The sequence below is a fragment of the Vespa velutina genome, chromosome 12 (genome assembly GCF_912470025.1).
Source record: "Vespa velutina chromosome 12, iVesVel2.1, whole genome shotgun sequence".
NCBI lineage: Eukaryota > Metazoa > Arthropoda > Insecta > Hymenoptera > Vespidae > Vespa > Vespa velutina.
Window position 1 is genome coordinate 3012743 of NC_062199.1, and position 10000 is coordinate 3022742.

At 32.0% G+C, this 10000-nt stretch overlaps 1 protein-coding gene across 5 annotated transcripts in view; it reads right to left on the reverse strand.

Annotated features, from left to right (window-relative positions):
- Nucleotides 1-10000, reverse strand: part of LOC124953412 (suppressor of lurcher protein 1) — a 360539-nt gene that overhangs the window by 220957 nt on the left and 129582 nt on the right. The gene's annotated exons all lie outside the window — the stretch shown is intronic.

Here is a 10000-nt window from a genome sequence, read left to right on the forward strand (position 1 = left end):
GGTAAAGTTCTGTATTTCGAGAGTTTGCAAATATAAATAAAGGAACGAATAACAATGATAAGCGTTGAAATGTTGCCGTTCATTTATTTCCCGTTCTAATGGATTTTCGTTTTTCCAAGGCTTGTACCGCGTTAATCGAACGAACTGAAAGAAAAAATAAAACCAAAAAAAAATAAAAATAAATAAATAAATAAATAACAGAGAGAAGAAGAAGGAAATATAAAAAAGAGAACGAGAGAGAGAGAGAGAGAGAGAGAGAGAGAGAAATGTAATGTATATTTTATCTCGACGTTTGTGACATATTAAGCTTTTGTTAAAACATCATTTCAAAGCTTGCAATCGCTCGATCGTCTGTCTGGCTTACTTTTTTCCTTTTTTTTTTTTTTTTTTGCATTAAAAAAAAAAAAAAAAAAAGAAAAGAAAAAGAAATAGGACAACGAAAAATTGAAATACCTTATCACGTATTGTGAGAGAGCTCACGTTGAATATTTTTTCTTTTCTTTTCTTTTTTTTTTTTTTTTCTTTTTCCCCACATACGTCACAAAGTTCTCGAATAGGTGGTTGACCTCTTATAAAAATCAGTATCTCGGTGAAAAAGTTGCGATCCTCGTTGCTTCGTCGATTCGAATATAAAATAATAAAAAAAAAAAAAAAAAAAAAAAAAAAGAAAAGAAAAGAAAAGAAAAGAAAAAAAAGAGAGAGAGAATAAATAAATCCACCAGCATACACATTCGAGAAAAGCTTAAGAAATTTATTCGGCCGAAAAAAAATCTCAGACATGTCAACGGGAAAATTCTTAACCGAGGATCAAAGCTCGTACATATTCGTTTCTTTAAGAAAAAGAAAAAAAGCTAGGAAGAGAAAAGAAGAGACAGAGATAGAAGAAAAGAGATAGAAAGAGGATGGGAGGGAGGGGGAAAGAAAAAACAGAAAGGGATGGAAGAAGGAAAAAAACAAAAAAAAAAAAAAAAGAAACAAAAAAGGAAAAAAAGAAGAGCCTCGAGCCTCGTTTCCAGATCGAAATGATTCGTTCTATTTTCTAGGAAAAGAAGGATAGAAAAAAAAGTTCTCTCCCTTTAACTTAAAAGAAAAGATTAAAATAAGGATCAAGATCGATCTATACTTTTCATATAAAATCATAACAAATAATAATATCTCATAATCGCGTGGATCTTTTAATTAGATTACAAATATTTACAATCAAAATAAATTAGACTTTTGTCACGTTGAAATATAATTGATTTCTTTTTTTTTTTTTTTTTTTTTTTTGTATGGATATGAAACGAGTAATATAAAATGTCGTAATATTTTTACAACAAAATGACATTTTATCATTGTTATCGATAATATTTATGATACCGATTGAAACAATTTAAATGAGATAACAATTCAATATCATCTGCGTTTATTGAAAATGTGATAATTAATTGTAAAACTTGATACGCTTTCATTCGCGTTATATACGATAGAATGTTTGATGGAATAAATGTAAAAAAAAAAAAAAAAAAAAAAAAAGAAATAAAAAAGAAAAAAGAGAGAGAGAGAGAGAGAGAGAAGAAACTTTTTAAATATCACATTTATCCTAAGAAATGATCTCGTTTATAAATATATTAAACAAGAAAGAATTTTTCGAACAAGTCACTCTGTATACATACAGTCTCTCTCTCTCTCTCTCTCTCTCTCTCTCTCTCTCTCTCTCTCTCTCTCTCTCGACGAATAAGTTTTTTAACGAGCGTACAGGGAAAACTTCTTTGAAACGTTTGTATTTTTACGATTGTTCAGGGAATAGGCGTAGATCGAACGACTAATGCAACGCATATGCAGGATGAAAATGAAATTTCATTCTCAAGAGGAAAAGAAAAGAGAAAAAGAATGAAAGAAAAAAAAAAAAGAAGGAAGCTGTAATCGAATTTAAAGATTTCATTTTGATTGATATTAAATACTCGTATTGTTTGTAATAGCCATAAGGCCATAAAAATGATCTGCAATTTTCTTAATGATCTTTCAAGGTTAACGCTCTCACATAATTTCAATGCATTAATACTTAATCGTACGAATTACTTTAACCCGTTAAAAGGTAACACCAGGTGTTCCCAAGTCCGCTCGTTTAGACAGATTAGAGTTAAAGTGAATTCGAAATGAAATTAAAATAGGATTAAATTTTAGATGGACAAAGACCAAATGTTCTACCTTTTAAGAGATAAACAATATTTCTTATTTACAATCATAGAATAATCTTAATGTTTTACTTGAAACGAAACAATCGTAATCTCTAATTCTTTATCATTTTATTATTTGAAATTATTCACAATTAATAGCATTTGATATTCCACGAGGAAAATTTGAACGATCACGTTAATGCGATCGATTATATTTATCAAATAAATCGAATTTGTCGACGAAGAAAAACAAAGAATAAAAAAAGAAAAGAAAAGAAAAGAAGAAGAGAAAGAAGAAAAAAAAACGAGAAAAAAAAAAGAAGAAGAAGAACAAGAAGACTTTCCGCACCCATCTTTGGATATTTTACAGAAAAGAAAAAGAAGAGGGGGGCAAAAAAAAAAATGTTAAAAGATATACAAGATGGGATTATTCAAAACGTAGAGAAACGACGATCTGTCATCGTTAGTAGAGATTTCTCGGGACGTAAACTTATGCGAATACGAATGCGATACGTTCCTGCTAATCTCGTTCTTTAATTCCCTGGGTGAATTTCGAGCAGGAAGGAGCCAAGGGGTAAAAGGACCTTCATGGTGAAGAGCCAACTCGACGTTTAACATCGTTAAGGAAACATCGAGAGAGAGAGAGAGAGAGAGAGAGAGAGAGAGAGAGAGAGAGAGATAGAGATAGTAACATGGTCCTTGAGTTCTACCAAGTAATAAGATAGGGATGGACATGCTAACATAGAGAGACAGAGAAGGACAGTATCACATAGCCAGGATACTCTCAGGCTATCGCTGCCGGCGGAATTTAGAGAAGATATTGGCTCGAACGTAGTGACTAAAGGAGAGAGAGAGAGAGAGAGAAAGAGAGGACACAGAGTGTGAAATTATATATCCTCGAACGTAACACTATTTCAAGTGGCATCTTCCCTGATAGAATTCGAAGGCATTCTTTCATGAAAAATATTGAAATATGAAATAATCTTTATATTAACATCGTTATTGTTTCATAATTAATATCGTCACAATAAGAATTATAAATTTAAAGTATATATACATATATATACATATATATATATATATATTTCTTTTGTTTTGTCTTTCTTTCTTACAAATAATATTTAAGTAAATTCGTTAAAATAAGATGCAATTATGTATTCCTTACATTGATTTGAAATTATATAATTATTCTTATATTATATAAAAAATTATATATATATATATATGACATTTTTGAAATAAAATAAAAATTTGGACATCTCACTCTTGTTGACGTTTTAACGCGAAGCTTTTCTCAAACGGAAGATGTCAGGTGTGAAAATGCATTACGTGTAATGCATTCTTTCGGAAAAAAAATCGACACAGTGATAGTATGTGTATACGTCTGCGTATGTTTTTATGTGAAAAAAGACACAGAGAGAAAGAGAGAGAGAGAGAGAGAGAGAGAGAGAATAAGAGAATAAGAGAGAAGATAAAAGATAAACGATAAAGAGTAAAGAAAGAAAAATAGATTTAAGGCGTGGCATTCCTTAAAAACCTTCCAAATGTAAAAAGCTTTTTACTTAATATCACAATACGTTCTAATTTTGGACGCAAACGTCGGAGTAGAAACGAGTCGTGTGTCAAACGAATAGTAGTCACCCCGGCCCACCCTTTTTCTTCTTCTTCTTCTTCTTCGTCTTCTTACACCCTGACCCGACGACCCCCATATTCCGAGCTGAATTTTCCAGAAAGAAAAATACGCGCACACAGAGACACCTACAACGGTAGGTTGGTAGGACAATCCTCACGACATTTCCCAGTGTTCTTTTCTTTTCTCTTCTCTTCTATTCCCTTTTCTTCTCTTCTCTTTTCTTCTCTTCTCTTTCTCTTCAATGTCGTCGTGCTTTAACTCATTTTCCACGAGCGCGTCTAGGAAAAGCTCTCCTTTTCCTACGCGATTTATTATGTCGGTAGTAAGGGAGCGACCAAGGGATGATAGTGGGGAGAAAGGGAGAATTGAAGGTGGCAAGGGAAGGGGTGAGAGGGGGGGGGGGAGGGAGGGAATGGGATGGAAGAACCTCGCGGCTTCTTCCATACGTTGCTGTCGACGACACGACTGCGATGTGTAATCGTCGTTGTTACTGTTCCTTTCCTCGAGCAAGAACGAGATTGAGAGTAGAAAGAAAAAAGAAACAAAAGAAAAGAGATAGATATAGATAGATAGAGATTGAGAGAGAGAGAGAGAGAGAGAGAGAGAGAGAGAGAGAGAGAGAGAGAGAGAGAGAGAGAGAGAGTAAGAGTTAGAGAGAAAGAATAGAGAAAGATAGAAAAAGATCATAGACCGATGATGGATCTCGATGTTGCGTGGAAATAAATAAATCGAACGAACGAACTATCAGAGATAAAGATAAAGATAGAGATAGAGATAGAGAAAGAGAAAAAGGGAATGGTTACAATGGACGGGCATGAATTTCATGACAGAATGTCCCGCATGAAAAATGTATCGTTCTTTCTCTCTTCTTTTCCTATCATCATACATCAAAAAGTCTCAACATAGAGCATGACGAATCATTAATCATTAAAGGACGAGAGATCGGTTAGCCTAGTCGTGAACTCCTAGTATGTTCCATGTGTTATATTTATAAAAGAACGAAAAAAGGAAAGAAAAGAAAAAAAAAAAGAAAAAAGAAAAAAGGAGAAGAAACGAGAAAGAAAACAAGAAGGAGAGAAAGAGAGAAACAAAAAAGAAACAAAACGGAAAATTATGCTCCAAGTGTCACTCATTGCTTCTCTCCCTCCTCCCTTTTTCTCCCTCTCTCTCTCTCTCTCTCTCTCTCTCTCCCCCTTCAATAAAATCTATTTTACATTTTACAAAAAAAAGAAAGAAAACAAAAAAAAAGAAAGGCAAAGAGGAAAAAAGATGGTGCATGATAGTGTTATGATAAATGACGTTTATAACGGCAACGTATAAGTTATAAGGATATAAGAATAGGTTAAAAGAAGAACTTAAAGAATAGAAAAGAAAGTTTCGTTAGCGGAAATATGAAAGAGGCGATTTTCAAAGCAAAGAACCATCGTCGACTATTATAGGTGATGAATGGCTCTGCCGTGCTCGAGTAAGAAAACAAACGCGTATTCCCAAGTCGGGTCTATCAATTTTCAAACTATCCACCAGCTGTTTTTCTTCCGCAAGCTAGCAGGTCTCTTTTTATCAATTCTTTCTTTTCCCTTTTTCTATTCTTTTTTTTTTTTTTTTTTTTTTTTTTGTTTTCTTTTCTTTTGTTGTTGTTGCTTTTTTTTCTTCTTTTTCTTCTTTTTTCTTCTCATACCGAAGTTACGAAGTTTTCAACGTGAAAACAACTTTTATTTACAGATTATTCCTTTATATATATATATATATATACGTCCAATATGTTCGTTTCTTTTTTTTTTTTTTTTCTATTTCGAAAAAACCAAACACGCGATTTTCATCGATCAAAATTGATATCAACTATTTGATCGAAACAAAACAAATCGTACAATTCAATATATATATATATATATATATATATATATATATATATATATATATATATATATATGTATTTATATATATGCATTGATTGGCATCGTTTCTAATACAAAAGAAGAAAATAAACTCGATCGGTTGGTCGTTCGTGGTTTTTTCAAACACAGAGAGAGAGAGAGAGAGAGAGAGAGAGAGAGAGAGAGAGAGAGAGAGAATACTGGTCTGATTAGCGTCGAAAAAGTTTCTACTCAAACCCATTTGAGGTCGTTGGCACTGGAATAGGACTGAAAGTAAAGCGTAAAAGTTCACGGAGGATCCCTCATCCTACTACGATTGGCTCCTAGCCAGAAGAATAGTCCACCTCACCCTTATTCTCTTCCGGTTATGCGAGTGTGAAGAATGTTTTTCGAATATTACGTTCCCTATTTATACGAGAGCTCAACCGTCTTATCCGGATTTTTCTTACCGTTTCGTTCCCTCTCCAACCATCACAACACTTATATTACGCGATCTTTTTCATCGGAAAAGAGAGAAAAAGAGAGAAAAGAAAAAAAGAAAAGAAAAAGAAAAAAGAAAAAAGAGAGAAGAAAAATTTCTCGCCGATCGAACTCAACACGACGAACACAATTAGTCTTAAATTATTTTTGAACGATTTCATATCACAAATATCACAAATAAATAGACATAAATAATTTGCAAATTAAAATTTAAACTCGATATTATCCTATTAATGTAACAAAAAAAAAAAAAAAAAAAAAAAAAAAAAAAGAAAAAGAAAAAAAAAAGTAAGAAAGAAAGAAAGGAACACATATAAATATAATCATTGGTTTAACGTCGAATTAACAAATACGAATTTTAACGTTTTGAGAAAGGAACATTGAAAAAATGATGATAATAAAAAAAAAAAAAAAGAAAAAAAAAAAAAAAAAAAAAAATAGAAGAAAAAGAAAATAAATAAATAAAGTAAATAAAGAGATTAAAACGGCTTAACGTTCATTGATGAAGAGTCGAGTTAAAGAATCTACTGAGAAAAGGAAAGAGACAGAGATAATAGCCTCGCATCAACTAGGATCTCGTAAAAGACGTCTGGACGTACTAGTTTAACGCCGTTATACTGAACGCGTTCCATTAAATTGCTTCTCTCGAATAGTTTCTCTTGCATCCTTCGTTACTTTCTCTCTTAGTCTCTCTTACTTTAACTGAGTGTTCCGTAAACTGTCACGAAGAAGTAACGAATAAAGAGAATATTCTCTCCTTCCCTATCTACCCTACCTACCCTACCTACCTAACTGCATCCCTACCTAACTCTCTCCTCTATACCTCTCTCACTCTTTCCAAAATAGTTATCAACGAACGTTGAATACTATAGAAGTAGTAATGTCTCTTTCTCTCTCTCTCTCTCTCTCTCTCTCTCTCTGTCTGTCTTTCTCTATCTCTCTCAGTCTCTCTCTCTCTGTCTCTCTCTCTCTCTCTCTTTCTCTCTCTGTTTCTCTCTGTCTCTCTTTCTTTCCATAATAATTCAACTTTGGTGATAGTTCGTTTTCTCAAGACCGAGACACACTCTGATTTTGCAACGATCGAAAGAGAGAGAGAGAGAGAGAGAGAGAGAGAGAGAGAGAGAGAGAAAGAGGGAGAGAGGGAGAGTAAGAGAAAGAGAGAGAAACTTATGAGATTGGTTTGTTATACGTGCGTGGACAAAAGCTAACTTCATCAACGTAACCTTGACGTCGATATTCGAAGACGATAAGAAGAAGAATCGTTCAATTTCCTTCGTAGGATTCCTTTTAATAATGAGAACACCGAAATTGAGATCGTGGTCTCGTTTTGTTATCTATTCTATCATCATCTTGGTCTATAATTAGAATTCTATTTCTGTAAATGAGAATATTGATGTCAAGAGATATACCCGGCGAACGTGTCAATTTTCATATTCGTTTTTTTTTTTTTTTCTTTCTTTCTTTCTTGGTTCTTTTTCTTTTTTCTTTTTCTTTTTCCTCTTCCATTGCCACCGCCACCTCCCCCATCTCACCCCACCTACACCACCATCATCCCATTTATTTATATCATTTCGTAAAGATCAAATGTCGCTAATTTTTTTTTTTTTCTTTTTCTTTTTCTTCATCTTGTCGATAATAGTCAAGGTATTTAAAAAAAAAAAAAAAGATAGAAAAAAAAGAAAGAACGAAAAAAGAAAAAAAAAAAAGAAAATAAAAAAGGGAAAAGTACAGCAGAGCAGTGCGGACTTTAAACACTGCAGTTGGCTGGCGCCCTTTGAGTTTGAGCACGAAAAATAACAAGAAAGTTCTCGTTTTGAAAGAAGAAAAATAAAAAAATAGGAGTGCCTTCAAAATTCACCGACACACCAACGTTTTCCCCCTCCCTCTCTCTCTCTTTCTCTCTTTCTTTCTTTCTTTCTCTCACTCTCTTCTTTGGCATCCCCTAGGCGACCTAAATTCATGCACGCCAGGTAACATGCGATATGTGAAAGTAATCTTGGTAATTTATCTTCTTCGATAAAACTTCCTTCACAAGGGTAAAAATTTAAAAGAACCATACTGCTAATGGCGTGACTAATGATATACGATGCGGCAAAGTCCCATAGACCATCTTCGTTGATAGGAAAATTACTTTTGGATTTTTATCGTAAAGAAAAATTCCATCTAAGAATATATATTTCGATGTCTTCTTGTTTTTTTTTGTTTTTTTTTTGTTTTTTCTTTTCTTTTATAGTTAAACAACCGAAAAAGAAGATATTTATGTAAAATAATTTCAATGAAAATTTCGATTCATTCGTTCATATTTATTTTTAATTTGTTTCATAAACAAAATCTTAATCAGAAAATATTTAAATAAATAAACGTATATGTGCGTAGATTATGTTCGTACATTGGCGTAAATTATGTTCGCCAATTTCAATGATTGAACAGAAATAAGTATAATAGGAAAAGACAGAACAGGATAGGATAGAAATTAAGAGAGAATAGGATAGGACAGAACAAGAAGAATGAGTCGGATCGATTCGGATCGGATCGGATTAGGTTGGTTAAACTTAACTCTACCCAATTTTAGGATATCCCTGAAGTTTTTGTCTAAGGTTTTTGTCCGATATTTATCATTTACATTTTGTCTAACATCTTCGGTTAATTTTGATCAATCGTTGCCAATTTTTCGTCGATCTATGAATATTTTCGAACGAAGTAATATTTTGAAAAAGATTTGAGATATCAACCACAAGAATAATATTTTAATAAAGAATAATATAATATAACAATAGAATTATATAAACGTGACTTTTATAGAATTCTTCGTTCAAAGATCATTCATGGCGACGAGATCGAAGAATTTTTGTAAAATATTCTTTTCTTTTTCCTTTTTCTTTTTTTTTTGTTTTATATATATATATATACATATATATAATTAAAATTGTAATAATTCTTTCGTATATATATATATATATATATATATATATATATATATATATATATATATTTAGATGGATTGAAAGATCGTGAAAATTGAGGATAGAACCAGGATGATTATTTTATCTCTTGAGTTCGATCGGTTACCCTTCGAATTTCGAATTCCCTGGAGTTTTCCTCCCTTTTCTCCTTTCTCGATAAAGTATTCGACATTCCTCGCTTCGTCGTTACGCATACGTCCTTTCCCACCATCATGATTTTCCACCGAAATATTTCCTGCCTTCGTAAAACGATGAATACGAAACGGATTCCACAAGCTGTGAGCAGCCACGATCGATGCCTCGCTAAATGTTTAACGACCATCGACAAATTGATCGTGCATTATTTATCCTTTATCTTCCATTGTTGTCCCTTTCTCATTGCTAATGCAATAGCCATAAAATACAATACATTTCAACTTACTAACACAAATAAACACAGGATAACTAATCTTCCGGTTAATTTCATATATTTTCATGTTATATACTAATAGATAATTATAAAAATCAAATTATTTAACATTATATATATATATATATATATATATATATATATATATTTAAAATATAAATATTCAAATTAAATGTTTGAGAATAATTATTTATATATATATATATATATATATATATATTTATATAATATATAAATTAATTTCTCACGGTTATGATATCAAACGAATCGAAAGTGAAATAAATCTGATTCGATAAATCGTTTGGACATTATTATCAAACGTTTCCCTTTTACTTTTATTTTCCTCTAGAGGATTGTTTTTACGTCGACTGATGTCTACCAAAATTCATGCTATATATATATATATATATATATATATATATACATATAGTGTGAATGTGTGGTTGGATAGATGTGAGTGTATGAAGTCGAACATTGTCGAG